The sequence below is a fragment of the Gracilinanus agilis genome, chromosome 3 (assembly GCF_016433145.1).
Source record: "Gracilinanus agilis isolate LMUSP501 chromosome 3, AgileGrace, whole genome shotgun sequence".
NCBI classification, from domain to species: Eukaryota; Metazoa; Chordata; class Mammalia; order Didelphimorphia; family Didelphidae; genus Gracilinanus; species Gracilinanus agilis.
The window spans coordinates 342,009,951-342,016,361 of record NC_058132.1 but is presented as its reverse complement, the minus strand read 5'-3'; positions in this window follow the sequence as shown (position 1 = coordinate 342,016,361).

Below are 6,411 nucleotides of genomic sequence, written 5' to 3'. Positions count from 1 at the left end.
TATTAATTGGCTACGTCCCTACCTGCAACTTTCTAGGTAGACGTCCGTCCTCTGGAGGATATCCTGCGAGGGGATGCTGACCCTTCCTCCCCTCGTTTTTTGACCCTGGCAGGTGAAGTTTTTCTCAAAAAGGTAGAACAGGCTATAGCCACCCAGAATATTGGATACTTCTCCCCAGAATTGTCCTTATACCTCCTTATTTTTCCCACTGAATTTTCTCCCACTGGACTTCTATGGCAAGATCCTTCTCCCCTCATTTGGATACATCTCCCCATGCACAATCGGAAGATTCTTGCTTCTTACCCCGATTTGATTGCTCGTATAGCTATGATAGGCATTCGCCTTCCACACGCCATTTCGGCCGTCCCCCTGACCACATAGTATCCCCTTACAGCAGAGAACAGCTCGACTGGCTTAAATCTCAGAATGATAATTGGGCTATACTCATTTCCATGTTTCAGGGCATATTAGACAATCACATGCCCAGTAACAAATTGCTACAGTTTTTTAATTTTACTCCCTTCATACTCACACGCCATACCCGATTCTCCCCCATTTCACGGGCACCCACAATCTTTGTGGATGGTTCCAAAACTGGCCTTGCTGCCATAGTCATGAACAATCACCCTCGTTCTATCCGAACTCCTTATGAGTCTGCGCAGCTGGTGGAACTTTATGCTGCTTTAACAGTTTTTCATTCTCTGCCTGATACTCCATTCAATCTCTACTCGGATAGCAGATATGTTGTTCAATCCCTACTCCGACTTGAAATTGTTCCTGCGGTTCAGCCAACGACCGCTACCTTTTCTCTTTTTTCCAACTCCAGCAGGCCATTCGATCACGGTCCTGTCCTTTTTTTGTGGGCCACATACGTGCCCACTCCGGCCTTCCAGGCCCCTTATCTTTTGGGAACGATCTCGCAGATCAACACACTCGCTTAACTGCCTCAGCATCTACGTCTACCCCTCCTGCCCTCTCGCCTGATCCTGTTTCCCTCGCTACAGAGGCACACAGGCTTCACCACCTTAACTTTCAATCCCTTCGCCTAGCCTACAAAATTTCCAGGGAACAGGCCAGGTCAATCCCCCCATTTGGGGATTAACCCCCGTGGCCTTCTTCCCGGCCATCTATGGCAAATGGACGTCACCCACGTCCCCTCTTTTGCTAAACTCAAGTATGTTCATGTTTCCATTGATACGTTTGGAGGCTTTCTTTTGCATCTGCACAATCCGGGGAAGCCACTAAACATGTTATCAAACATATGTTCCTTGCTATGTCTATGATGGGGAAACCTCTCTCCATCAAAACAGACAATGGCCCTGGCTATACCAGCCAAGCTTTTAAACAATTTTGCTCCCAATTAGGCATAAAACATGTTACAGGCATACCTTATAACCCACAAGGGCAAGGTATTGTCGAACGAGCAAACCAAACTCTTAAAAATACACTTTTTAAACTCAAGGCTCAAGAGACCCTTTACCCGTTAAATGGTAATCAGACTCTGCTTCTTGCTCACGCCCTATTTGTTCTTAATTTCCTTCCGCTGGATGCTGAAGGGCGTTCTGCTGCTGATCGCCACTGGCATCCGCATACTTCATCTAATTTGGCCACAGTCCTTTGTCGTGACCCCCTCACTGGCCTCTGGTGCGGCCCTGACCCTGTCCTTACCTGGGGAAAAGGTTCCGCCTGCATCTTTGATAAAACAGCGAATAATGCCCGCTGGGTCCCGTCTAGACTGATCAAAACCTTTACCCTGGACACTAATCTTGATGGCCCAGGGCATACCCCTGAGAAGCCTTCTTTTCTTTCCGCAGGAAGATGACCTCTCCTTGGAATTGCCTCCTCTACATCTTCCAGTTATTCCTTGCCTGCCACGGTCGGAGCCCTCACTTCCCTGCCAGACAAACCTGGGAAATCATTAACCCGATCAACCAAAGAATTCTTTCGCGGGTCACTTCACAGAACATGCCTCCTCTCACTTGGTTCCCCGAGCTTTTTATTGACTTTTGTCAGCTAGGAAACCCTTCTTCCTCTTCGCTTCACTACTGTTCACCTGCCACTCCACCTCCGCCGGGGACGAAAATGATACCTATATTCCCCATCTACGGTTGTCCAGGATTCTCCCAACCTGACTTTTGCGGTGGTCTTTCTGAAGGACTCTGTGCCATCTGGGGGTGTGAGACTATCGGTACTGTACATTGGGTCCCAAAAAACCGGGATCTTATCTAAATTACGAGCGGACTTCGACCGCCTTCTTGTATTTTGAATAATCCCCCCAAGATCCCTAATTGTAATCCCCTTAATATCTCTTTTACTAACACCGGGAAATTGGATTCCCGATGGACCGATGGCCTCACCTGGGGATTGCGCCTTTATAAGACAGGCCCAGATGATGTTGTTCTTATGACTATCCGCCTCCGAATCAAAACCATCACAGTTTCGGTTGGCCCTAATACTATTCTCACTGAGCGACAACCCCCACTCCCCCCCCTTCTGCCAGTACGGTTCCCTTCTGTCACCCACATTCCCCTTGATAACTCCAGACCCCATTTAATCTCTGCTAAGTCTAGACCTCACCTGATCCCAAACCCAATCCCTTACCTCCCTCCTGCTTCTACTTCTCAGCGTCTCCTTAATCTTATCTTCGGTGCATATACGGCCCTAAATTTCTCTCAACCCGATAAGACTAGAGACTGTTGGTTATGCCTCCCTGCTGCCCCTCCTTACTATGAAGCTTTTGCTTTAAACCTCGATCCTGATTACTATATCCAGCCCCCTGAACATTGTTTTCACGAACCCCCCAAGCTTACTATTTCTGATCTCTCCGGGTCTGCTCTCTGCCTGGGGAAACCACCCTCTCCTTATGAGTCTTTATGTAATTCCACTCTGCAGAAGCATCTAGGTAGTTTCTACCTGATTGCACCCAATAATACCTTTTGGGCATGTAACACCGGCCTCACTAAATGTATTATAGGGACCCGTTTCAATTTTTCCTCTGATTTCTGTATCCTTATATCCCTTTGGCCCCATATTACTTATCATTATGGCCCCTATGCTTTAACAACAATTGACTCCTCTGCCTTACGGTATAAACGAGAAGTTCTTTCTCTTTCTATTATTACCCTCCTAGGCCTCGGAGGAATAGCCGCCGGCATTAGTACCGAGACCGTAGCCCTTGTGGAAACACGCTATCTCCAATCTCTCCATACAGCACTTGTTGCAGACCTTAGGATATTGAAAAATCAGTTACAGCCCTAGAAAAATCTCTCACCTCCCTTTCGGAGGTTGTTTTACAGAATAGACGGGGACTTGACCTTTTATTCCTAAAAGAGGGCGGGTTATGTGCTGCGCTAAAAGAAGAGTGCTGCTTTTACGCAGACCATACCGGTATTGCCCGAGAATCCATGGCAAAATTACGAGAGCGATTAGCTCAGAAGAAGAGGGAGGCCAAGGCACGAGAAGGATGGTTTAATACACTCCTTAAAAACTCCCCTTGGCTATCTACTCTGATCCCTACTATTATTACACCACTTCTCATTCTTATATTAGCTCTTACTTTTGGCCCTTGGGTTTTCCAACGTCTAACCAAATTCATTAAATCAAACGTCGACTCAGCCCTTGATAAGTTTCCTACGGTTCAATACCATCGTATTGAGATAACGGACGCGGAACAACATCACGATACTCGTCTACATTCCAACAGGGCGGTAACCCAATGACGGGAATAACACAGGTCCTCGACCCTTGATGGTCGAGTAACTCCCCCTGTGTAGCCTAAGACAGGGGCCGTCGCTGTGAATATCATCTATGGATCATTTGGGAAACATAAGGTGCTTTGAGAAATGGTATAAGACTTGGAGGAAACAACGGTCAAAAGGAGCGCACTTAATTATTATGCCCTTCATTTAAAAATAAAGAAAGGGGGGCAGCTGGGTAGCTCAGTGGAGTGAGAGTCAGGCCTAGAGACAGGAGGTCCTAGGTTCAAACCCGGCCTCAGCCACTTCCCAGCTGTGTGACCCTGGGCAGGTCACTTGACCCCCATTGCCCACCCTTACCACTCTTCCACCTATTAGACAATACACCGAAAGCACAAGGGTTTAAAAAAAAAATTATTAAAATAAAATAAAAATAAAAATAAAGAAAGAGGGAATTGTTAGGAGCCAAGACTATAAAATAAAAATAGTAACTCTTCGAGAACGATATGGATTATGAGCCCCGCTTGGGCGGGGGCATAGTTGCAAAACCTCCTCCAGACTTTCCACATAACTGCGTGTTCTTTTTCCATGTTCCTGCCTCGTAATTACTTGTCCTTTTCTCTCTTCATCCCGACCGCCAACCCCCTCACCCTGAACATATATATTCTTGTTCTATACCAGCAATAAACGGGCCATGTTCCATTAGACTTCCTTGTCTTCTTGCGTGCATGGTTCCCCTCCCTCCCCCTATGGTCTCTCAGGTGGCTGTTTCCCGAACACCCCATAGTTGAATCCGGCTGGTTCTGGATATAACATCATACTATATCTATTTGTATCTTCTCTTATGGTTAATATGTCATATACACAGTTATTCACATAACCAAGTCTAGCTCTTACTATAAATCATATAGTGACAACTTATCAAACTATTATAAAAGAATTCATGATTAAAGGCTACTTAATTAAATTTTTTTCTTACATATTGGACATATTTTTAGGAATTAGTATTCATATTAATAAGGTACTAAAAATGGAAATAAAAATATGAATAAGCAGAAAAAAGATGTAAGATGTTTATATATGAAGTTGACAATTTTTTAGAAAACCTAGGGGATTCAACAAAAATATTAATCAAGATAATAGCTTCAGCAAGATAAAATAATGCAAGAATTACACAAAAATAAACACCATTAATCACTTATTAATCCAAAAAATTATAGGTAAGATCACATTTTATAAATGGGAAAAAATGTGTTAAATATTTTGGTATTAAACTACCAAGAAGACCATGGGACTTATCTAAAGAGAACTGTAAACTCTAAAACCATCTTAATAGGAAAAAGAGTAGAATTAACATAATTGGAGAGACAATCAATACACTTTGGCTTGGTTGAACCATGCAAATATAAGAATAATGTAAAGATAACAATATTTCTCAAAATTAATTTTATTATATTTTATGTAATGCCAATTAGTTACTAGTTTGAAGAATTAGAAAAAGATATAAAATGCATATGAAAGGGCCAGACATGAATAATATGGGGGAATTATGAAAGGAGAGAAGAGCCAAAGTAGTACTTGCCCTGCCAATTCTCAAATTACACATTAAATAACTCAGAAATAGAACAAAAATGTATCAATAAACTAGTGTTTAAGATATGTGAGATATCAAAATATTAGTGAAGAAAGATACAATTCGATTAAAAACTTCTGTAAGTGATAGCAGTAGAGTGAAAATGGAATTAGAAAAATCTCACAATATATGTAATATAGTTCAAATGAATCAATGAGTTAAAAATAATGTTCATTGGCATATATAGATATATATAGTACTAAAAGGTTTGTAAAGCACTTTATATACATTATCTCATTTGGCTTCACAACAACTCTTTGAAGCTTATTATATTTCTTAATATGCTAGAGAAGGATGTGTATGTAGCCCTTCTCTGGCTGGTAAACTCTGATTCATTTGAAAGTAGGATATGTTGGTGTTCTTCTTATTTAGGTAAAGATCTCCCTCTCCTATGATGAAGTAATGAAGGATGAGTTGAGGTCTCTTAAGTCCTCTAAGAAAGAGGACTCAACTTCCTATAAAAGCGAGCCAGGACTCATTGAGTCTCTGTCAAATAAGAGACCAATGGAAGAGATCTGTTAATGGGATTCATGCTTCCATTAATAAAGTATGTTTTCTTAGAGAAATTGCCTCATATTCTTTATTGGTTATGATTCTACGTGCTACAATCTTTCAATTATTTACTTCTTAAGGTACTATTAAAGAATTTTTAGGACCAACACCTTGAACCATCATTGGAAGCCACCAAATGAGATTCCTTGATCTAGTCTAACTAGTTTTTGAAGAGAAATCTCTACACATCCCTGACAAGTGATCATGCATCCTCTTCTGAAAGGTCTCCACTGAGAGAGAATTTCACTACCATGACAGCCTATTTTACTTTTGGACAGCTCTAATGGATAAGGGCTTTCCTTTTACCTAGCTGAAATCATATGATAGAAAAAAAAATTATTCCAGTAAAGGGAAAAGAAAAAAAAAACTCATTTCTCAGAGGCTGGAGGGAAGGGATACTCTGTAGAAGGCATTAAGTTGCAGGTAGGTGGCATAGTGAATACCCAAGTTCAAATCCTGCCTCATACTCTGACTAGTTTGTGTTCCTGAAAAAGTCACTTAACTATTCTGTGCTCAGAACAACCCAGGGAG